Below are 23868 nucleotides of genomic sequence, written 5' to 3' on the forward strand. Positions count from 1 at the left end.
AAAGGGATGGAAGCTTCCCATGTACTTTGGACATGGCACTCCTGCAGCGCTGTGGGCCATGAATGTGCTTCGCAGACAGTAAACTACCCTGTCCATTCAAAGAGTGCACGCACGGAATCGGAATTTTCTGTTCTATGGGAGATGTGTGTGGTGCTACTTCGCCGGTTTATTGGATGGCTCACTGCCCACTAGCAATGTTTCTGCTCGCCACTGTGGGGCAAACGTTGTGCAGCTAAGCTCACTTGGAAAGTACAAGTGCCAGAGTTACTTTCTGGGGCACCAGCAAGAGATCACATTCATAGCATGCGGGTACTGCTTTCCTCCTAAGCTGTGCATTTGCAGCCAGCTTCAAGGTGTTCCTTTTGTGGATAGACTCTCGTGGAGATGCCGCCTGAGACGGCCTCTGTTTCTATGCTTTTTAAGAAGGCTGCTTTGAGAAACCTCTTACCCTAGCCTCTGCCAAGTACAGCCTTCTGCTTCTCTCCAATACTGCCTTAGTTGTGACAGCTTCTCGTTCCATTTCAGAAAACTAGAGCCCTTTTCCTGCAGGGAAAAATGGCCGTTTTCTGTTCTTCTTTTGCACACGGTGAAGTGCCTTCACGGCTGGTGTTCGGCCTTTACCCACTCGAGGGAGGGCAGCTTCCCATTCACTTTGGACATGGCACTCCTGCAGCGCTGTGGGCCATGACTGTGCTTCGCAGACAGTAAACTACCCTCTCCATTCGAAGAGGGCACGCACGGAATGGGAAGTCTCAGTTCTATGGGAGATGTGTGTGGTGCTACAGCGCCGGTGTATTGGGTGGCTCACTGCCCACTAGCAATGTTTCTGCTCGACACTGTGGGGCAAACGTTGTGCAACTAAGCTCACTTGGGAAGTACAAGTGCCAGAGTTCCTTTCTGGGGCACCATCAAGGGATCACATTCGTAGCATGCGGGTACTGAATTCCTCCGAAGATGTGCATTCGCAGCCAGCTTCAAGGTGTTCCTTTGTGGATAGACTCTCGTGGATAAGCCGCTGGAGACGGCCTCTGCTTCTATGCGCTTTGAGAAGGCTGCTTTGAGGAACCTCTTACCCTAGCCTCTGCCAAGTACAGCCTTCTGACTCTCTCCAATACTGACTTACCTGTGACAGCTTGTCTTTCCGTTTGAGAAACCTAGAGCCCTTGTCCTGCAGGGAAAAATATCCGTTTTCTGTTCTTCTTTTGCACAAGGTGAAGTGCTTTCACGGCTGGTGTTCGGCCTTTACCCAGTCAAGGGATGGCAGCTTCCCATGTACTTTGGACATGGCACTCCTGCAGCGTTGTGGGCCATGAATGTGCTTCGCAGACAGTAAACTAGCCTCCCCATTCGAAGAGTGCTCGCACGGAATGGGAATTTTCTTTTCTATTGGAGATGTGTGTGGTGCTACTGCGCCGGTTTATTGGGTGGCTCACTGCCCCCTAGCAATGTTTCTGCTCGCAACTGTGGGGCAAACGTTGTGCAGCTAAGCTCACTTGGGAAGTACAAGTGCCAGGGTTACTTTCTGGGGCACCATCAAGGGATCACATTCGTAGCATGCGGGTACTGCTTTCCTCCTAAGCTGTGCATTTGCAGCCAGCTTCAAGGTGTTCCTTTTGTGGATAGACTCGTGGAGATGCCGCTGGAGACGGCCTCTGCTTCTATGCTGTTTGAGAAGGATGCTTTGAGGAACCTCTTACCCTAGCCTCTTCCAAGTACAGCCTTCTGCCTCTCTGCAATACTGCCTTAGCTGTGACAGCTTCTCTTTCCGTTTCAGAAAACTAGAGCCCTTGTCCTGCAGGGAAAAATATCCGTTTTCTGTTCTTCTTTTGCACACGGTGAAGTGCTTTCACGGCTGGTTTTCGGCCTTTACCCAGTAAAGGGATGGAAGCTTCCCATGTACTTTGGACATGGCACTCCTGCAGCGCTGTGGGCCATGAATGTGCTTCGCAGACAGTAAACTACCCTGTCCATTCAAAGAGTGCACGCACGGAATCGGAATTTTCTGTTCTATGGGAGATGTGTGTGGTGCTACTTCGCCGGTTTATTGGATGGCTCACTGCCCACTAGAAATGTTTCTGCTCGCCACTGTGTGGCAAACCTTGTGCAGCTAAGCTCACTTGGAAAGTACAAGTGCCAGAGTTCCTTTCTGGGGCACCAGCAAGGGATCACATTCGTAGCATGCGGGTACTGAATTCCTCCGAAGATGTGCATTCGCAGCCAGCTTCAAGGTGTTCCTTTGTGGATAGACTCTTGTGGAGATGCCGCCTGAGACGGCCTCTGCTTCTATGTGCTTTGAGAAGGCTGCTTTGAGGAACCTCTTACCCTAGCCTCTGCCAAGTACAGCCTTCTGCTTCTCTCCAATACTGCCTTAGTTGTGACAGCTTCTCGTTCCATTTCAGAAAACTAGAGCCCTTTTCCTGCAGGGAAAAATGGCCGTTTTCTCTTCTTCTTTTGCACACGGTGAAGTGCCTTCACGGCTGGTGTTCGGCCTTTACCCACTCGAGGGAGGGCAGCTTCCCATTCACTTTGGACATGGCACTCCTGCAGCGCTGTGGGCCATGACTGTGCTTCGCAGACAGTAAACTACCCTCTCCATTCGAAGAGGGCACGCACGGAGTGGGAAGTCTCAATTCTATGGGAGATGTGTGTGGTGCTACAGCGCCGGTGTATTGGGTGGCTCACTGCCCACTAGCAATGTTTCTGCTCGACACTGTGGGGCAAACGTTGTGCAACTAAGCTCACTTGGGAAGTACAAGTGCCAGAGTTCCTTTCTGGGGCACCATCAAGGGATCACATTCGTAGCATGCGGGTACTGAATTCCTGCGAAGATGTGCATTCGCAGCCAGCTTCAAGGTGTTCCTTTGTGGATAGACTCTCGTGGATAAGCCGCTGGAGACGGCCTCTGCTTCTATGCGCTTTGAGAAGGCTGCTTTGAGGAACCTCTTACCCTAGCCTCTGCCAAGTACAGCCTTCTGACTCTCTCCAATACTGACTTACCTGTGACAGCTTGTCTTTCCGTTTGAGAAACCTAGAGCCCTTGTCCTGCAGGGAAAAATATCCGTTTTCTGTTCTTCTTTTGCACAAGGTGAAGTGCTTTCACGGCTGGTGTTCGGCCTTTACCCAGTCAAGGGATGGCAGCTTCCCATGTACTTTGGACATGGCACTCCTGCAGCGTTGTGGGCCATGAATGTGCTTCGCAGACAGTAAACTAGCCTCTCCATTCGAAGAGTGCACGCACGGAATGGGAATTTTCTTTTCTATTGGAGATGTGTGTGGTGCTACTGCGCCGGTTTATTGGGTGGCTCACTGCCCCCTAGCAATGTTTCTGCTCGCAACTGTGGGGCAAAGGTTGTGCAGCTAAGCTCACTTGGGAAGTACAAGTGCCAGGGTTACTTTCTGGGGCACCATCAAGGGATCACATTCGTAGCATGGGGGTACTGCTTTCCTCCTAAGCTGTGCATTTGCAGCCAGCTTCAAGGTGTTCCTTTTGTGGATAGACTCGTGGAGATGCCGCTGGAGACGGCCTCTGCTTCTATGCTGTTTGAGAAGGATGCTTTGAGGAACCTCTTACCCTAGCCTCTTCCAAGTACAGCCTTCTGCCTCTCTGCAATACTGCCTTAGCTGTGACAGCTTCTCTTTCCGTTTCAGAAAACTAGAGCCCTTGTCCTGCAGGGGAAAATATCCGTTTTCTGTTCTTCTTTTGCACACGGTGAAGTGCTTTCACGGCTGGTTTTCGGCCTTTACCCAGTAAAGGGATGGAAGCTTCCCATGTACTTTGGACATGGCACTCCTGCAGCGCTGTGGGCCATGAATGTGCTTCGCAGACAGTAAACTACCCTGTCCATTCAAAGAGTGCACGCACGGAATCGGAATTTTCTGTTCTATGGGAGATGTGTGTGGTGCTACTTCGCCGGTTTATTGGATGGCTCACTGCCCACTAGCAATGTTTCTGCTCGCCACTGTGGGGCAAACGTTGTGCAGCTAAGCTCACTTGGAAAGTACAAGTGCCAGAGTTACTTTCTGGGGCACCAGCAAGAGATCACATTCATAGCATGCGGGTACTGCTTTCCTCCTAAGCTGTGCATTTGCAGCCAGCTTCAAGGTGTTCCTTTTGTGGATAGACTCTCGTGGAGATGCCGCCTGAGACGGCCTCTGTTTCTATGCTTTTTAAGAAGGCTGCTTTGAGAAACCTCTTACCCTAGCCTCTGCCAAGTACAGCCTTCTGCTTCTCTCCAATACTGCCTTAGTTGTGACAGCTTCTCGTTCCATTTCAGAAAACTAGAGCCCTTTTCCTGCAGGGAAAAATGGCCGTTTTCTGTTCTTCTTTTGCACACGGTGAAGTGCCTTCACGGCTGGTGTTCGGCCTTTACCCACTCGAGGGAGGGCAGCTTCCCATTCACTTTGGACATGGCACTCCTGCAGCGCTGTGGGCCATGACTGTGCTTCGCAGACAGTAAACTACCCTCTCCATTCGAAGAGGGCACGCACGGAATGGGAAGTCTCAGTTCTATGGGAGATGTGTGTGGTGCTACAGCGCCGGTGTATTGGGTGGCTCACTGCCCACTAGCAATGTTTCTGCTCGACACTGTGGGGCAAACGTTGTGCAACTAAGCTCACTTGGGAAGTACAAGTGCCAGAGTTCCTTTCTGGGGCACCATCAAGGGATCACATTCGTAGCATGCGGGTACTGAATTCCTCCGAAGATGTGCATTCGCAGCCAGCTTCAAGGTGTTCCTTTGTGGATAGACTCTCGTGGATAAGCCGCTGGAGACGGCCTCTGCTTCTATGCGCTTTGAGAAGGCTGCTTTGAGGAACCTCTTACCCTAGCCTCTGCCAAGTACAGCCTTCTGACTCTCTCCAATACTGACTTACCTGTGACAGCTTGTCTTTCCGTTTGAGAAACATAGAGCCCTTGTCCTGCAGGGAAAAATATCCGTTTTCTGTTCTTCTTTTGCACAAGGTGAAGTGCTTTCACGGCTGGTGTTCGGCCTTTACCCAGTCAAGGGATGGCAGCTTCCCATGTACTTTGGACATGGCACTCCTGCAGCGTTGTGGGCCATGAATGTGCTTCGCAGACAGTAAACTAGCCTCCCCATTCGAAGAGTGCTCGCACGGAATGGGAATTTTCTTTTCTATTGGAGATGTGTGTGGTGCTACTGCGCCGGTTTATTGGGTGGCTCACTGCCCCCTAGCAATGTTTCTGCTCGCAACTGTGGGGCAAACGTTGTGCAGCTAAGCTCACTTGGGAAGTACAAGTGCCAGGGTTACATTCTGGGGCACCATCAAGGGATCACATTCGTAGCATGCGGGTACTGCTTTCCTCCTAAGCTGTGCATTTGCAGCCAGCTTCAAGGTGTTCCTTTTGTGGATAGACTCGTGGAGATGCCGCTGGAGACGGCCTCTGCTTCTATGCTGTTTGAGAAGGATGCTTTGAGGAACCTCTTACCCTAGCCTCTTCCAAGTACAGCCTTCTGCCTCTCTGCAATACTGCCTTAGCTGTGACAGCTTCTCTTTCCGTTTCAGAAAACTAGAGCCCTTGTCCTGCAGGGAAAAATATCCGTTTTCTGTTCTTCTTTTGCACACGGTGAAGTGCTTTCACGGCTGGTTTTCGGCCTTTACCCAGTAAAGGGATGGAAGCTTCCCATGTACTTTGGACATGGCACTCCTGCAGCGCTGTGGGCCATGAATGTGCTTCGCAGACAGTAAACTACCCTGTCCATTCAAAGAGTGCACGCACGGAATCGGAATTTTCTGTTCTATGGGAGATGTGTGTGGTGCTACTTCGCCGGTTTATTGGATGGCTCACTGCCCACTAGAAATGTTTCTGCTCGCCACTGTGTGGCAAACCTTGTGCAGCTAAGCTCACTTGGAAAGTACAAGTGCCAGAGTTCCTTTCTGGGGCACCAGCAAGGGATCACATTCGTAGCATGCGGGTACTGAATTCCTCCGAAGATGTGCATTCGCAGCCAGCTTCAAGGTGTTCCTTTGTGGATAGACTCTTGTGGAGATGCCGCCTGAGACGGCCTCTGCTTCTATGTGCTTTGAGAAGGCTGCTTTGAGGAACCTCTTACCCTAGCCTCTGCCAAGTACAGCCTTCTGCTTCTCTCCAATACTGCCTTAGTTGTGACAGCTTCTCGTTCCATTTCAGAAAACTAGAGCCCTTTTCCTGCAGGGAAAAATGGCCGTTTTCTCTTCTTCTTTTGCACACGGTGAAGTGCCTTCACGGCTGGTGTTCGGCCTTTACCCACTCGAGGGAGGGCAGCTTCCCATTCACTTTGGACATGGCACTCCTGCAGCGCTGTGGGCCATGACTGTGCTTCGCAGACAGTAAACTACCCTCTCCATTCGAAGAGGGCACGCACGGAGTGGGAAGTCTCAATTCTATGGGAGATGTGTGTGGTGCTACAGCGCCGGTGTATTGGGTGGCTCACTGCCCACTAGCAATGTTTCTGCTCGACACTGTGGGGCAAACGTTGTGCAACTAAGCTCACTTGGGAAGTACAAGTGCCAGAGTTCCTTTCTGGGGCACCATCAAGGGATCACATTCGTAGCATGCGGGTACTGAATTCCTGCGAAGATGTGCATTCGCAGCCAGCTTCAAGGTGTTCCTTTGTGGATAGACTCTCGTGGATAAGCCGCTGGAGACGGCCTCTGCTTCTATGCGCTTTGAGAAGGCTGCTTTGAGGAACCTCTTACCCTAGCCTCTGCCAAGTACAGCCTTCTGACTCTCTCCAATACTGACTTACCTGTGACAGCTTGTCTTTCCGTTTGAGAAACCTAGAGCCCTTGTCCTGCAGGGAAAAATATCCGTTTTCTGTTCTTCTTTTGCACAAGGTGAAGTGCTTTCACGGCTGGTGTTCGGCCTTTACCCAGTCAAGGGATGGCAGCTTCCCATGTACTTTGGACATGGCACTCCTGCAGCGTTGTGGGCCATGAATGTGCTTCGCAGACAGTAAACTAGCCTCTCCATTCGAAGAGTGCACGCACGGAATGGGAATTTTCTTTTCTATTGGAGATGTGTGTGGTGCTACTGCGCCGGTTTATTGGGTGGCTCACTGCCCCCTAGCAATGTTTCTGCTCGCAACTGTGGGGCAAAGGTTGTGCAGCTAAGCTCACTTGGGAAGTACAAGTGCCAGGGTTACTTTCTGGGGCACCATCAAGGGATCACATTCGTAGCATGGGGGTACTGCTTTCCTCCTAAGCTGTGCATTTGCAGCCAGCTTCAAGGTGTTCCTTTTGTGGATAGACTCGTGGAGATGCCGCTGGAGACGGCCTCTGCTTCTATGCTGTTTGAGAAGGATGCTTTGAGGAACCTCTTACCCTAGCCTCTTCCAAGTACAGCCTTCTGCCTCTCTGCAATACTGCCTTAGATGTGACAGCTTCTCTTTCCGTTTCAGAAAACTAGAGCCCTTGTCCTGCAGGGGAAAATATCCGTTTTCTGTTCTTCTTTTGCACACGGTGAAGTGCTTTCACGGCTGGTTTTCGGCCTTTACCCAGTAAAGGGATGGAAGCTTCCCATGTACTTTGGACATGGCACTCCTGCAGCGCTGTGGGCCATGAATGTGCTTCGCAGACAGTAAACTACCCTGTCCATTCAAAGAGTGCACGCACGGAATCGGAATTTTCTGTTCTATGGGAGATGTGTGTGGTGCTACTTCGCCGGTTTATTGGATGGCTCACTGCCCACTAGCAATGTTTCTGCTCGCCACTGTGGGGCAAACGTTGTGCAGCTAAGCTCACTTGGAAAGTACAAGTGCCAGAGTTACTTTCTGGGGCACCAGCAAGAGATCACATTCATAGCATGCGGGTACTGCTTTCCTCCTAAGCTGTGCATTTGCAGCCAGCTTCAAGGTGTTCCTTTTGTGGATAGACTCTCGTGGAGATGCCGCCTGAGACGGCCTCTGTTTCTATGCTTTTTAAGAAGGCTGCTTTGAGAAACCTCTTACCCTAGCCTCTGCCAAGTACAGCCTTCTGCTTCTCTCCAATACTGCCTTAGTTGTGACAGCTTCTCGTTCCATTTCAGAAAACTAGAGCCCTTTTCCTGCAGGGAAAAATGGCCGTTTTCTGTTCTTCTTTTGCACACGGTGAAGTGCCTTCACGGCTGGTGTTCGGCCTTTACCCACTCGAGGGAGGGCAGCTTCCCATTCACTTTGGACATGGCACTCCTGCAGCGCTGTGGGCCATGACTGTGCTTCGCAGACAGTAAACTACCCTCTCCATTCGAAGAGGGCACGCACGGAATGGGAAGTCTCAGTTCTATGGGAGATGTGTGTGGTGCTACAGCGCCGGTGTATTGGGTGGCTCACTGCCCACTAGCAATGTTTCTGCTCGACACTGTGGGGCAAACGTTGTGCAACTAAGCTCACTTGGGAAGTACAAGTGCCAGAGTTCCTTTCTGGGGCACCATCAAGGGATCACATTCGTAGCATGCGGGTACTGAATTCCTCCGAAGATGTGCATTCGCAGCCAGCTTCAAGGTGTTCCTTTGTGGATAGACTCTCGTGGATAAGCCGCTGGAGACGGCCTCTGCTTCTATGCGCTTTGAGAAGGCTGCTTTGAGGAACCTCTTACCCTAGCCTCTGCCAAGTACAGCCTTCTGACTCTCTCCAATACTGACTTACCTGTGACAGCTTGTCTTTCCGTTTGAGAAACATAGAGCCCTTGTCCTGCAGGGAAAAATATCCGTTTTCTGTTCTTCTTTTGCACAAGGTGAAGTGCTTTCACGGCTGGTGTTCGGCCTTTACCCAGTCAAGGGATGGCAGCTTCCCATGTACTTTGGACATGGCACTCCTGCAGCGTTGTGGGCCATGAATGTGCTTCGCAGACAGTAAACTAGCCTCCCCATTCGAAGAGTGCTCGCACGGAATGGGAATTTTCTTTTCTATTGGAGATGTGTGTGGTGCTACTGCGCCGGTTTATTGGGTGGCTCACTGCCCCCTAGCAATGTTTCTGCTCGCAACTGTGGGGCAAACGTTGTGCAGCTAAGCTCACTTGGGAAGTACAAGTGCCAGGGTTACATTCTGGGGCACCATCAAGGGATCACATTCGTAGCATGCGGGTACTGCTTTCCTCCTAAGCTGTGCATTTGCAGCCAGCTTCAAGGTGTTCCTTTTGTGGATAGACTCGTGGAGATGCCGCTGGAGACGGCCTCTGCTTCTATGCTGTTTGAGAAGGATGCTTTGAGGAACCTCTTACCCTAGCCTCTTCCAAGTACAGCCTTCTGCCTCTCTGCAATACTGCCTTAGCTGTGACAGCTTCTCTTTCCGTTTCAGAAAACTAGAGCCCTTGTCCTGCAGGGAAAAATATCCGTTTTCTGTTCTTCTTTTGCACACGGTGAAGTGCTTTCACGGCTGGTTTTCGGCCTTTACCCAGTAAAGGGATGGAAGCTTCCCATGTACTTTGGACATGGCACTCCTGCAGCGCTGTGGGCCATGAATGTGCTTCGCAGACAGTAAACTACCCTGTCCATTCAAAGAGTGCACGCACGGAATCGGAATTTTCTGTTCTATGGGAGATGTGTGTGGTGCTACTTCGCCGGTTTATTGGATGGCTCACTGCCCACTAGAAATGTTTCTGCTCGCCACTGTGTGGCAAACCTTGTGCAGCTAAGCTCACTTGGAAAGTACAAGTGCCAGAGTTCCTTTCTGGGGCACCAGCAAGGGATCACATTCGTAGCATGCGGGTACTGAATTCCTCCGAAGATGTGCATTCGCAGCCAGCTTCAAGGTGTTCCTTTGTGGATAGACTCTTGTGGAGATGCCGCCTGAGACGGCCTCTGCTTCTATGTGCTTTGAGAAGGCTGCTTTGAGGAACCTCTTACCCTAGCCTCTGCCAAGTACAGCCTTCTGCTTCTCTCCAATACTGCCTTAGTTGTGACAGCTTCTCGTTCCATTTCAGAAAACTAGAGCCCTTTTCCTGCAGGGAAAAATGGCCGTTTTCTCTTCTTCTTTTGCACACGGTGAAGTGCCTTCACGGCTGGTGTTCGGCCTTTACCCACTCGAGGGAGGGCAGCTTCCCATTCACTTTGGACATGGCACTCCTGCAGCGCTGTGGGCCATGACTGTGCTTCGCAGACAGTAAACTACCCTCTCCATTCGAAGAGGGCACGCACGGAGTGGGAAGTCTCAATTCTATGGGAGATGTGTGTGGTGCTACAGCGCCGGTGTATTGGGTGGCTCACTGCCCACTAGCAATGTTTCTGCTCGACACTGTGGGGCAAACGTTGTGCAACTAAGCTCACTTGGGAAGTACAAGTGCCAGAGTTCCTTTCTGGGGCACCATCAAGGGATCACATTCGTAGCATGCGGGTACTGAATTCCTGCGAAGATGTGCATTCGCAGCCAGCTTCAAGGTGTTCCTTTGTGGATAGACTCTCGTGGATAAGCCGCTGGAGACGGCCTCTGCTTCTATGCGCTTTGAGAAGGCTGCTTTGAGGAACCTCTTACCCTAGCCTCTGCCAAGTACAGCCTTCTGACTCTCTCCAATACTGACTTACCTGTGACAGCTTGTCTTTCCGTTTGAGAAACCTAGAGCCCTTGTCCTGCAGGGAAAAATATCCGTTTTCTGTTCTTCTTTTGCACAAGGTGAAGTGCTTTCACGGCTGGTGTTCGGCCTTTACCCAGTCAAGGGATGGCAGCTTCCCATGTACTTTGGACATGGCACTCCTGCAGCGTTGTGGGCCATGAATGTGCTTCGCAGACAGTAAACTAGCCTCTCCATTCGAAGAGTGCACGCACGGAATGGGAATTTTCTTTTCTATTGGAGATGTGTGTGGTGCTACTGCGCCGGTTTATTGGGTGGCTCACTGCCCCCTAGCAATGTTTCTGCTCGCAACTGTGGGGCAAAGGTTGTGCAGCTAAGCTCACTTGGGAAGTACAAGTGCCAGGGTTACTTTCTGGGGCACCATCAAGGGATCACATTCGTAGCATGGGGGTACTGCTTTCCTCCTAAGCTGTGCATTTGCAGCCAGCTTCAAGGTGTTCCTTTTGTGGATAGACTCGTGGAGATGCCGCTGGAGACGGCCTCTGCTTCTATGCTGTTTGAGAAGGATGCTTTGAGGAACCTCTTACCCTAGCCTCTTCCAAGTACAGCCTTCTGCCTCTCTGCAATACTGCCTTAGCTGTGACAGCTTCTCTTTCCGTTTCAGAAAACTAGAGCCCTTGTCCTGCAGGGGAAAATATCCGTTTTCTGTTCTTCTTTTGCACACGGTGAAGTGCTTTCACGGCTGGTTTTCGGCCTTTACCCAGTAAAGGGATGGAAGCTTCCCATGTACTTTGGACATGGCACTCCTGCAGCGCTGTGGGCCATGAATGTGCTTCGCAGACAGTAAACTACCCTGTCCATTCAAAGAGTGCACGCACGGAATCGGAATTTTCTGTTCTATGGGAGATGTGTGTGGTGCTACTTCGCCGGTTTATTGGATGGCTCACTGCCCACTAGCAATGTTTCTGCTCGCCACTGTGGGGCAAACGTTGTGCAGCTAAGCTCACTTGGAAAGTACAAGTGCCAGAGTTACTTTCTGGGGCACCAGCAAGAGATCACATTCATAGCATGCGGGTACTGCTTTCCTCCTAAGCTGTGCATTTGCAGCCAGCTTCAAGGTGTTCCTTTTGTGGATAGACTCTCGTGGAGATGCCGCCTGAGACGGCCTCTGTTTCTATGCTTTTTAAGAAGGCTGCTTTGAGAAACCTCTTACCCTAGCCTCTGCCAAGTACAGCCTTCTGCTTCTCTCCAATACTGCCTTAGTTGTGACAGCTTCTCGTTCCATTTCAGAAAACTAGAGCCCTTTTCCTGCAGGGAAAAATGGCCGTTTTCTGTTCTTCTTTTGCACACGGTGAAGTGCCTTCACGGCTGGTGTTCGGCCTTTACCCACTCGAGGGAGGGCAGCTTCCCATTCACTTTGGACATGGCACTCCTGCAGCGCTGTGGGCCATGACTGTGCTTCGCAGACAGTAAACTACCCTCTCCATTCGAAGAGGGCACGCACGGAATGGGAAGTCTCAGTTCTATGGGAGATGTGTGTGGTGCTACAGCGCCGGTGTATTGGGTGGCTCACTGCCCACTAGCAATGTTTCTGCTCGACACTGTGGGGCAAACGTTGTGCAACTAAGCTCACTTGGGAAGTACAAGTGCCAGAGTTCCTTTCTGGGGCACCATCAAGGGATCACATTCGTAGCATGCGGGTACTGAATTCCTCCGAAGATGTGCATTCGCAGCCAGCTTCAAGGTGTTCCTTTGTGGATAGACTCTCGTGGATAAGCCGCTGGAGACGGCCTCTGCTTCTATGCGCTTTGAGAAGGCTGCTTTGAGGAACCTCTTACCCTAGCCTCTGCCAAGTACAGCCTTCTGACTCTCTCCAATACTGACTTACCTGTGACAGCTTGTCTTTCCGTTTGAGAAACCTAGAGCCCTTGTCCTGCAGGGAAAAATATCCGTTTTCTGTTCTTCTTTTGCACAAGGTGAAGTGCTTTCACGGCTGGTGTTCGGCCTTTACCCAGTCAAGGGATGGCAGCTTCCCATGTACTTTGGACATGGCACTCCTGCAGCGTTGTGGGCCATGAATGTGCTTCGCAGACAGTAAACTAGCCTCCCCATTCGAAGAGTGCTCGCACGGAATGGGAATTTTCTTTTCTATTGGAGATGTGTGTGGTGCTACTGCGCCGGTTTATTGGGTGGCTCACTGCCCCCTAGCAATGTTTCTGCTCGCAACTGTGGGGCAAACGTTGTGCAGCTAAGCTCACTTGGGAAGTACAAGTGCCAGGGTTACTTTCTGGGGCACCATCAAGGGATCACATTCGTAGCATGCGGGTACTGCTTTCCTCCTAAGCTGTGCATTTGCAGCCAGCTTCAAGGTGTTCCTTTTGTGGATAGACTCGTGGAGATGCCGCTGGAGACGGCCTCTGCTTCTATGCTGTTTGAGAAGGATGCTTTGAGGAACCTCTTACCCTAGCCTCTTCCAAGTACAGCCTTCTGCCTCTCTGCAATACTGCCTTAGCTGTGACAGCTTCTCTTTCCGTTTCAGAAAACTAGAGCCCTTGTCCTGCAGGGAAAAATATCCGTTTTCTGTTCTTCTTTTGCACACGGTGAAGTGCTTTCACGGCTGGTTTTCGGCCTTTACCCAGTAAAGGGATGGAAGCTTCCCATGTACTTTGGACATGGCACTCCTGCAGCGCTGTGGGCCATGAATGTGCTTCGCAGACAGTAAACTACCCTGTCCATTCAAAGAGTGCACGCACGGAATCGGAATTTTCTGTTCTATGGGAGATGTGTGTGGTGCTACTTCGCCGGTTTATTGGATGGCTCACTGCCCACTAGAAATGTTTCTGCTCGCCACTGTGTGGCAAACCTTGTGCAGCTAAGCTCACTTGGAAAGTACAAGTGCCAGAGTTCCTTTCTGGGGCACCAGCAAGGGATCACATTCGTAGCATGCGGGTACTGAATTCCTCCGAAGATGTGCATTCGCAGCCAGCTTCAAGGTGTTCCTTTGTGGATAGACTCTTGTGGAGATGCCGCCTGAGACGGCCTCTGCTTCTATGTGCTTTGAGAAGGCTGCTTTGAGGAACCTCTTACCCTAGCCTCTGCCAAGTACAGCCTTCTGCTTCTCTCCAATACTGCCTTAGTTGTGACAGCTTCTCGTTCCATTTCAGAAAACTAGAGCCCTTTTCCTGCAGGGAAAAATGGCCGTTTTCTCTTCTTCTTTTGCACACGGTGAAGTGCCTTCACGGCTGGTGTTCGGCCTTTACCCACTCGAGGGAGGGCAGCTTCCCATTCACTTTGGACATGGCACTCCTGCAGCGCTGTGGGCCATGACTGTGCTTCGCAGACAGTAAACTACCCTCTCCATTCGAAGAGGGCACGCACGGAGTGGGAAGTCTCAATTCTATGGGAGATGTGTGTGGTGCTACAGCGCCGGTGTATTGGGTGGCTCACTGCCCACTAGCAATGTTTCTGCTCGACACTGTGGGGCAAACGTTGTGCAACTAAGCTCACTTGGGAAGTACAAGTGCCAGAGTTCCTTTCTGGGGCACCATCAAGGGATCACATTCGTAGCATGCGGGTACTGAATTCCTGCGAAGATGTGCATTCGCAGCCAGCTTCAAGGTGTTCCTTTGTGGATAGACTCTCGTGGATAAGCCGCTGGAGACGGCCTCTGCTTCTATGCGCTTTGAGAAGGCTGCTTTGAGGAACCTCTTAGCCTAGCCTCTGCCAAGTACAGCCTTCTGACTCTCTCCAATACTGACTTACCTGTGACAGCTTGTCTTTCCGTTTGAGAAACCTAGAGCCCTTGTCCTGCAGGGAAAAATATCCGTTTTCTGTTCTTCTTTTGCACAAGGTGAAGTGCTTTCACGGCTGGTGTTCGGCCTTTACCCAGTCAAGGAATGGCAGCTTCCCATGTACTTTGGACATGGCACTCCTGCAGCGTTGTGGGCCATGAATGTGCTTCGCAGACAGTAAACTAGCCTCTCCATTCGAAGAGTGCACGCACGGAATGGGAATTTTCTTTTCTATTGGAGATGTGTGTGGTGCTACTGCGCCGGTTTATTGGGTGGCTCACTGCCCCCTAGCAATGTTTCTGCTCGCAACTGTGGGGCAAACGTTGTGCAGCTAAGCTCACTTGGGAAGTACAAGTGCCAGGGTTACTTTCTGGGGCACCATCAAGGGATCACATTCGTAGCATGGGGGTACTGCTTTCCTCCTAAGCTGTGCATTTGCAGCCAGCTTCAAGGTGTTCCTTTTGTGGATAGACTCGTGGAGATGCCGCTGGAGACGGCCTCTGCTTCTATGCTGTTTGAGAAGGATGCTTTGAGGAACCTCTTACCCTAGCCTCTTCCAAGTACAGCCTTCTGCCTCTCTGCAATACTGCCTTAGCTGTGACAGCTTCTCTTTCCGTTTCAGAAAACTAGAGCCCTTGTCCTGCAGGGGAAAATATCCGTTTTCTGTTCTTCTTTTGCACACGGTGAAGTGCTTTCACGGCTGGTTTTCGGCCTTTACCCAGTAAAGGGATGGAAGCTTCCCATGTACTTTGGACATGGCACTCCTGCAGCGCTGTGGGCCATGAATGTGCTTCGCAGACAGTAAACTACCCTGTCCATTCAAAGAGTGCACGCACGGAATCGGAATTTTCTGTTCTATGGGAGATGTGTGTGGTGCTACTTCGCCGGTTTATTGGATGGCTCACTGCCCACTAGCAATGTTTCTGCTCGCCACTGTGGGGCAAACGTTGTGCAGCTAAGCTCACTTGGAAAGTACAAGTGCCAGAGTTACTTTCTGGGGCACCAGCAAGAGATCACATTCATAGCATGCGGGTACTGCTTTCCTCCTAAGCTGTGCATTTGCAGCCAGCTTCAAGGTGTTCCTTTTGTGGATAGACTCTCGTGGAGATGCCGCCTGAGACGGCCTCTGTTTCTATGCTTTTTAAGAAGGCTGCTTTGAGAAACCTCTTACCCTAGCCTCTGCCAAGTACAGCCTTCTGCTTCTCTCCAATACTGCCTTAGTTGTGACAGCTTCTCGTTCCATTTCAGAAAACTAGAGCCCTTTTCCTGCAGGGAAAAATGGCCGTTTTCTGTTCTTCTTTTGCACACGGTGAAGTGCCTTCACGGCTGGTGTTCGGCCTTTACCCACTCGAGGGTGGGCAGCTTCCCATTCACTTTGGACATGGCACTCCTGCAGCGCTGTGGGCCATGACTGTGCTTCGCAGACAGTAAACTACCCTCTCCATTCGAAGAGGGCACGCACGGAGTGGGAAGTCTCAATTCTATGGGAGATGTGTGTGGTGCTACAGCGCCGGTGTATTGGGTGGCTCACTGCCCACTAGCAATGTTTCTGCTCGACACTGTGGGGCAAACGTTGTGCAACTAAGCTCACTTGGGAAGTACAAGTGCCAGAGTTCCTTTCTGGGGCACCATCAAGGGATCACATTCGTAGCATGCGGGTACTGAATTCCTGCGAAGATGTGCATTCGCAGCCAGCTTCAAGGTGTTCCTTTGTGGATAGACTCTCGTGGATAAGCCGCTGGAGACGGCCTCTGCTTCTATGCGCTTTGAGAAGGCTGCTTTGAGGAACCTCTTAGCCTAGCCTCTGCCAAGTACAGCCTTCTGACTCTCTCCAATACTGACTTACCTGTGACAGCTTGTCTTTCCGTTTGAGAAACCTAGAGCCCTTGTCCTGCAGGGAAAAATATCCGTTTTCTGTTCTTCTTTTGCACAAGGTGAAGTGCTTTCACGGCTGGTGTTCGGCCTTTACCCAGTCAAGGAATGGCAGCTTCCCATGTACTTTGGACATGGCACTCCTGCAGCGTTGTGGGCCATGAATGTGCTTCGCAGACAGTAAACTAGCCTCTCCATTCGAAGAGTGCACGCACGGAATGGGAATTTTCTTTTCTATTGGAGATGTGTGTGGTGCTACTGCGCCGGTTTATTGGGTGGCTCACTGCCCCCTAGCAATGTTTCTGCTCGCAACTGTGGGGCAAACGTTGTGCAGCTAAGCTCACTTGGGAAGTACAAGTGCCAGGGTTACTTTCTGGGGCACCATCAAGGGATCACATTCGTAGCATGGGGGTACTGCTTTCCTCCTAAGCTGTGCATTTGCAGCCAGCTTCAAGGTGTTCCTTTTGTGGATAGACTCGTGGAGATGCCGCTGGAGACGGCCTCTGCTTCTATGCTGTTTGAGAAGGATGCTTTGAGGAACCTCTTACCCTAGCCTCTTCCAAGTACAGCCTTCTGCCTCTCTGCAATACTGCCTTAGCTGTGACAGCTTCTCTTTCCGTTTCAGAAAACTAGAGCCCTTGTCCTGCAGGGGAAAATATCCGTTTTCTGTTCTTCTTTTGCACACGGTGAAGTGCTTTCACGGCTGGTTTTCGGCCTTTACCCAGTAAAGGGATGGAAGCTTCCCATGTACTTTGGACATGGCACTCCTGCAGCGCTGTGGGCCATGAATGTGCTTCGCAGACAGTAAACTACCCTGTCCATTCAAAGAGTGCACGCACGGAATCGGAATTTTCTGTTCTATGGGAGATGTGTGTGGTGCTACTTCGCCGGTTTATTGGATGGCTCACTGCCCACTAGCAATGTTTCTGCTCGCCACTGTGGGGCAAACGTTGTGCAGCTAAGCTCACTTGGAAAGTACAAGTGCCAGAGTTACTTTCTGGGGCACCAGCAAGAGATCACATTCATAGCATGCGGGTACTGCTTTCCTCCTAAGCTGTGCATTTGCAGCCAGCTTCAAGGTGTTCCTTTTGTGGATAGACTCTCGTGGAGATGCCGCCTGAGACGGCCTCTGTTTCTATGCTTTTTAAGAAGGCTGCTTTGAGAAACCTCTTACCCTAGCCTCTGCCAAGTACAGCCTTCTGCTTCTCTCCAATACTGCCTTAGTTGTGACAGCTTCTCGTTCCATTTCAGAAAACTAGAGCCCTTTTCCTGCAGGGAAAAATGGCCGTTTTCTGTTCTTCTTTTGCACACGGTGAAGTGCCTTCACGGCTGGTGTTCGGCCTTTACCCACTCGAGGGTGGGCAGCTTCCCATTCACTTTGGACATGGCACTCCTGCAGCGCTGTGGGCCATGACTGTGCTTCGCAGACAGTAAACTACCCTCTCCATTCGAAGAGGGCACGCACGGAATGGGAAGTCTCAGTTCTATGGGAGATGTGTGTGGTGCTACAGCGCCGGTGTATTGGGTGGCTCACTGCCCACTAGCAATGTTTCTGCTCGACACTGTGGGGCAAACGTTGTGCAACTAAGCTCACTTGGGAAGTACAAGTGCCAGAGTTCCTTTCTGGGGCACCATCAAGGGATCACATTCGTAGCATGCGGGTACTGAATTCCTCCGAAGATGTGCATTCGCAGCCAGCTTCAAGGTGTTCCTTTGTGGATAGACTCTCGTGGATAAGCCGCTGGAGACGGCCTCTGCTTCTATGCGCTTTGAGAAGGCTGCTTTGAGGAACCTCTTACCCTAGCCTCTGCCAAGTACAGCCTTCTGACTCTCTCCAATACTGACTTACCTGTGACAGCTTGTCTTTCCGTTTGAGAAACCTAGAGCCCTTGTCCTGCAGGGAAAAATATCCGTTTTCTGTTCTTCTTTTGCCCAAGGTGAAGTGCTTTCACGGCTGGTGTTCGGTCTTTACCCAGTCAAGGGATGGCAGCTTCCCATGTACTTTGGACATGGCACTCCTGCAGCGTTGTGGGCCATGAATGTGCTTCGCAGACAGTAAACTAGCCTCTCCATTCGAAGAGTGCACGCACGGAATGGGAATTCTCTGTTCTATTGGAGATGTGTGTGGTGCTACTGCGCCGGTTTATTGGGTGGCTCACTGCCCCCTAGCAATGTTTCTGCTCGCAACTGTGGGGCAAACGTTGTGCAGCTAAGCTCACTTGGGAAGTACAAGTGCCAGGGTTACTTTCTGGGGCACCATCAAGGGATCACATTCGTAGCATGCGGGTACTGCTTTCCTCCTAAGCTGTGCATTTGCAGCCAGCTTCAAGGTGTTCCTTTTGTGGATAGACTCGTGGAGATGCCGCTGGAGACGGCCTCTGCTTCTATGCTGTTTGAGAAGGATGCTTTGAGGAACCTCTTACCCTAGCCTCTTCCAAGTACAGCCTTCTGCCTCTCTGCAATACTGCCTTAGCTGTGACAGCTTCTCTTTCCGTTTCAGAAAACTAGAGCCCTTGTCCTGCAGGGAAAAATATCCGTTTTCTGTTCTTCTTTTGCAGACGGTGAAGTGCTTTCACGGCTGGTTTTCGGCCTTTACCCAGTAAAGGGATGGAAGCTTCCCATGTACTTTGGACATGGCACTCCTGCAGCGCTGTGGGCCATGAATGTGCTTCGCAGACAGTAAACTACCCTGTCCATTCAAAGAGTGCACGCACGGAATCGGAATTTTCTGTTCTAAGGGAGATGTGTGTGGTGCTACTTCGCCGGTTTATTGGATGGCTCACTGCCCACTAGCAATGTTTCTGCTCGCCACTGTGGGGCAAACGTTGTGCAGCTAACCTCACTTGGAAAGTACAAGTGCCAGAGTTACTTTCTGGGGCACCAGCAAGAGATCACATTCATAGCATGCGGGTACTGCTTTCCTTCTAAGCTGTGCATTCGCAGCCAGCTTCAAGGTGTTCCTTTTGTGGATAGACTCTCGTGGAGATGCCGCCTGAGACGGCCTCTGTTTCTATGCTTTTTAAGAAGGCTGCTTTGAGAAACCTCTTACCCTAGCCTCTGCCAAGTACAGCCTTCTGCTTCTCTCCAGTACTGCCTTAGTTGTGACAGCTTCTCGTTCCATTTCAGAAAACTAGAGCCCTTTTCCTGCAGGGAAAAATGGCCGTTTTCTCTTCTTCTTTTGCACACGGTGAAGTGCCTTCACGGCTGGTGTTCGGCCTTTACCCACTCGAGGGAGGGCAGCTTCCCATTCACTTTGGACATGGCACTCCTGCAGCGCTGTGGGCCATGACTGTGCTTCGCAGACAGTAAACTACCCTCTCCTTTCGAAGAGGGCACGCACGGAATGGGAAGTCTCAGTTCTATGGGAGATGTGTGTGGTGCTACAGCGCCGGTGTATTGGGTGGCTCACTGCCCACTAGCAATGTTTCTGCTCGACACTGTGGGGCAAACGTTGTGCAACTAAGCTCACTTGGGAAGTACAAGTGCCAGAGTTCCTTTCTGGGGCACCATCAAGGGATCACATTCGTAGCATGCGGGTACTGAATTCCTCCGAAGATGTGCATTCGCAGCCAGCTTCAAGGTGTTCCTTTGTGGATAGACTCTCGTGGATAAGCCGCTGGAGACGGCCTCTGCTTCTATGCGCTTTGAGAAGGCTGCTTTGAGGAACCTCTTACCCTAGCCTCTGCCAAGTACAGCCTTCTGACTCTCTCCAATACTGACTTACCTGTGACAGCTTGTCTTTCCGTTTGAGAAACCTAGAGCCCTTGTCCTGCAGGGAAAAATATCCGTTTTCTGTTCTTCTTTTGCCCAAGGTGAAGTGCTTTCACGGCTGGTGTTCGGTCTTTACCCAGTCAAGGGATGGCAGCTTCCCATGTACTTTGGACATGGCACTCCTGCAGCGTTGTGGGCCATGAATGTGCTTCGCAGACAGTAAACTAGCCTCTCCATTCGAAGAGTGCACGCACGGAATGGGAATTCTCTGTTCTATTGGAGATGTGTGTGGTGCTACTGCGCCGGTTTATTGGGTGGCTCACTGCCCCCTAGCAATGTTTCTGCTCGACACTGTGGGGCAAACGTTGTGCAGCTAAGCTCACTTGGGAAGTACAAGTGCCAGGGTTACTTTCTGGGGCACCATCAAGGGATCACATTCGTAGCATGTGGGTACTGCTTTCCTCCTAAGCTGTGCATTTGCAGCCAGCTTCAAGGTGTTCCTTTTGTGGATAGACTCGTGGAGATGCCGCTGGAGACGGCCTCTGCTTCTATGCTGTTTGAGAAGGATGCTTTGAGGAACCTCTTACCCTAGCCTCTTCCAAGTACAGCCTTCTGCCTCTCTGCAATACTGCCTTAGCTGTGACAGCTTCTCTTTCCGTTTCAGAAAACTAGAGCCCTTGTCCTGCAGGGGAAAATATCCGTTTTCTGTTCTTCTTTTGCACACGGTGAAGTGCTTTCACGGCTGGTTTTCGGCCTTTACCCAGTAAAGGGATGGAAGCTTCCCATGTACTTTGGACATGGCACTCCTGCAGCGCTGTGGGCCATGAATGTGCTTCGCAGACAGTAAACTACCCTGTCCATTCAAAGAGTGCACGCACGGAATCGGAATTTTCTGTTCTATGGGAGATGTGTGTGGTGCTACTTCGCCGGTTTATTGGATGGCTCACTGCCCACTAGCAATGTTTCTGCTCGCCACTGTGGGGCAAACGTTGTGCAGCTAAGCTCACTTGGAAAGTACAAGTGCCAGAGTTACTTTCTGGGGCACCAGCAAGAGATCACATTCATAGCATGCGGGTACTGCTTTCCTCCTAAGCTGTGCATTCGCAGCCAGCTTCAAGGTGTTCCTTTTGTGGATAGACTCTCGTGGAGATGCCGCCTGAGACGGCCTCTGTTTCTATGCTTTTTAAGAAGGCTGCTTTGAGAAACCTCTTACCCTAGCCTCTGCCAAGTACAGCCTTCTGCTTCTCTCCAATACTGCCTTAGTTGTGACAGCTTCTCGTTCCATTTCAGAAAACTAGAGCCCTTTTCCTGCAGGGAAAAATGGCCGTTTTCTGTTCTTCTTTTGCACACGGTGAAGTGCCTTCACGGCTGGTGTTCGGCCTTTACCCACTCGAGGGAGGGCAGCTTCCCATTCACTTTGGACATGGCACTCCTGCAGCGCTGTGGGCCATGACTGTGCTTCGCAGACAGTAAACTACCCTCTCCATTCGAAGAGGGCACGCACGGAATGGGAAGTCTCAGTTCTATGGGAGATGTGTGTGGTGCTACAGCGCCGGTGTTTTGGGTGGCTCACTGCCCACTAGCAATGTTTCTGCTCGACACTGTGGGGCAAACGTTGTGCAACTAAGCTCACTTGGGAAGTACAAGTGCCAGAGTTCCTTTCTGGGGCACCATCAAGGGATCACATTCGTAGCATGCGGGTACTGAATTCCTCCGAAGATGTGCATTCGCAGCCAGCTTCAAGGTGTTCCTTTGTGGATAGACTCTCGTGGATAAGCCGCTGGAGACGGCCTCTGCTTCTATGCGCTTTGAGAAGGCTGCTTTGAGGAACCTCTTACCCTAGCCTCTGCCAAGTACAGCCTTCTGACTCTCTCCAATACTGACTTACCTGTGACAGCTTGTCTTTCCGTTTGAGAAACCTAGAGCCCTTGTCCTGCAGGGAAAAATATCCGTTTTCTGTTCTTCTTTTGCCCAAGGTGAAGTGCTTTCACGGCTGGTGTTCGGTCTTTACCCAGTCAAGGGATGGCAGCTTCCCATGTACTTTGGACATGGCACTCCTGCAGCGTTGTGGGCCATGAATGTGCTTCGCAGACAGTAAACTAGCCTCTCCATTCGAAGAGTGCACGCACGGAATGGGAATTCTCTGTTCTATTGGAGATGTGTGTGGTGCTACTGCGCCGGTTTATTGGGTGGCTCACTGCCCCCTAGCAATGTTTCTGCTCGACACTGTGGGGCAAACGTGGTGCAGCTAAGCTCACATGGGAAGTACAAGTGAAAGGGTTACTTTCTGGGGCACCATCAAGGGATCACATTCGTAGCATGCGGGTACTGCTTTCCTCCTAAGCTGTGCATTTGCAGACAGCTTCAAGGTGTTCCTTTTGTGGATAGACTCTCGTGGACATGCCGCTGGAGACGGCCTCTGCTTCTATGCTGTTTGAGAAGGATGCTTTGAGGAACCTCTTACCCTAGCCTCTTCCAAATACAGCCTTCTGCCTCTCTGCAATACTGCCTTAGCTGTGACAGCTTCTCTTTCCGTTTCAGAAAACTAGAGCCCTTGTCCTGCAGGGAAAAATATCCGTTTTCTGTTCTTCTTTTGCACACGGTGAAGTGCTTTCATGGCTGGTTTTCGGCCTTTACCAAGTAAAGGGATGGAAGCTTCCCATGTCCTTTGGACATGGCACTCCTGCAGCGCTGTGGGCCATGAATGTGCTTCGCAGACAGTAAACTACCCTGTCCATTCAAAGAGTGCACGCACGGAATCGGAATTTTCTGTTCTATGGGAGATGTGTGTGGTGCTACTTCGCCGGTTTATTGGATGGCTCACTGCCCACTAGCAATGTTTCTGCTCGCCACTGTGTGGCAAACGTTGTGCAGCTAAGCTCACTTGGGAAATACAAGTGCCAGAGTTCCTTTCTGGGGCACCATCAAGGGATCACATTCGTAGCATGCGGGTACTGAATTCCTCCGAAGATGTGCATTCGCAGCCAGCTTCAAGGTGTTCCTTTGTGGATAGACTCTCGTGGATAAGCCGCTGGAGACGGCCTCTGCTTCTATGCGCTTTGAGAAGGCTGCTTTGAGGAACCTCTTACCCTAGCCTCTGCCAAGTACAGCCTTCTGACTCTCTCCAATACTGACTTACCTGTGACAGCTTGTCTTTCCGTTTGAGAAACCTAGAGCCCTTGTCCTGCAGGGAAAAATATCCGTTTTCTGTTCTTCTTTTGCACAAGGTGAAGTGCTTTCACGGCTGGTGTTCGGCCTTTACCCAGTCAAGGGATGGCAGCTTCCCATGTACTTTGGACATGGCACTCCTGCAGCGCTGTGGGCCATGAAGGTGCTTCGCAGACAGTAAACTACCCTGTCCATTCAAAGAGTGCACGCACGGAATCGGAATTTTCTGTTCTATGGGAGATGTGTGTGGTGCTACTTCGCCGGTTTATTGGATGGCTCACTGCCCACTAGCAATGTTTCTGCTCGCCACTGTGGGGCAAACGTTGTGCAGCTAAGCTCACTTGGAAAGTACAAGTGCCAGAGTTACTTTCTGGGGCACCAGCAAGAGATCACATTCATAGCATGCGGGTACTGCTTTCCTCCTAAGCTGTGCATTTGCAGCCAGCTTCAAGGTGTTCCTTTTGTGGATAGACTCTCGTGGAGATGCCGCCTGAGACGGCCTCTGTTTCTATGCTTTTTAAGAAGGCTGCTTTGAGAAACCTCTTACCCTAGCCTCTGCCAAGTACAGCCTTCTGCTTCTCTCCAATACTGCCTTAGTTGTGACAGCTTCTCGTTCCATTTCAGAAAACTAGAGCCCTTTTCCTGCAGGGAAAAATGGCCGTTTTCTGTTCTTCTTTTGCACACGGTGAAGTGCCTTCACGGCTGGTGTTCGGCCTTTACCCACTCGAGGGAGGGCAGCTTCCCATTCACTTTGGACATGGCACTCCTGCAGCGCTGTGGGCCATGACTGTGCTTCGCAGACAGTAAACTACCCTCTCCATTCGAAGAGGGCACGCACGGAATG

This window comes from Kogia breviceps, chromosome 14, assembly GCF_026419965.1.
Source record: "Kogia breviceps isolate mKogBre1 chromosome 14, mKogBre1 haplotype 1, whole genome shotgun sequence".
Classification (NCBI taxonomy): Eukaryota; Metazoa; Chordata; class Mammalia; order Artiodactyla; family Physeteridae; genus Kogia; species Kogia breviceps.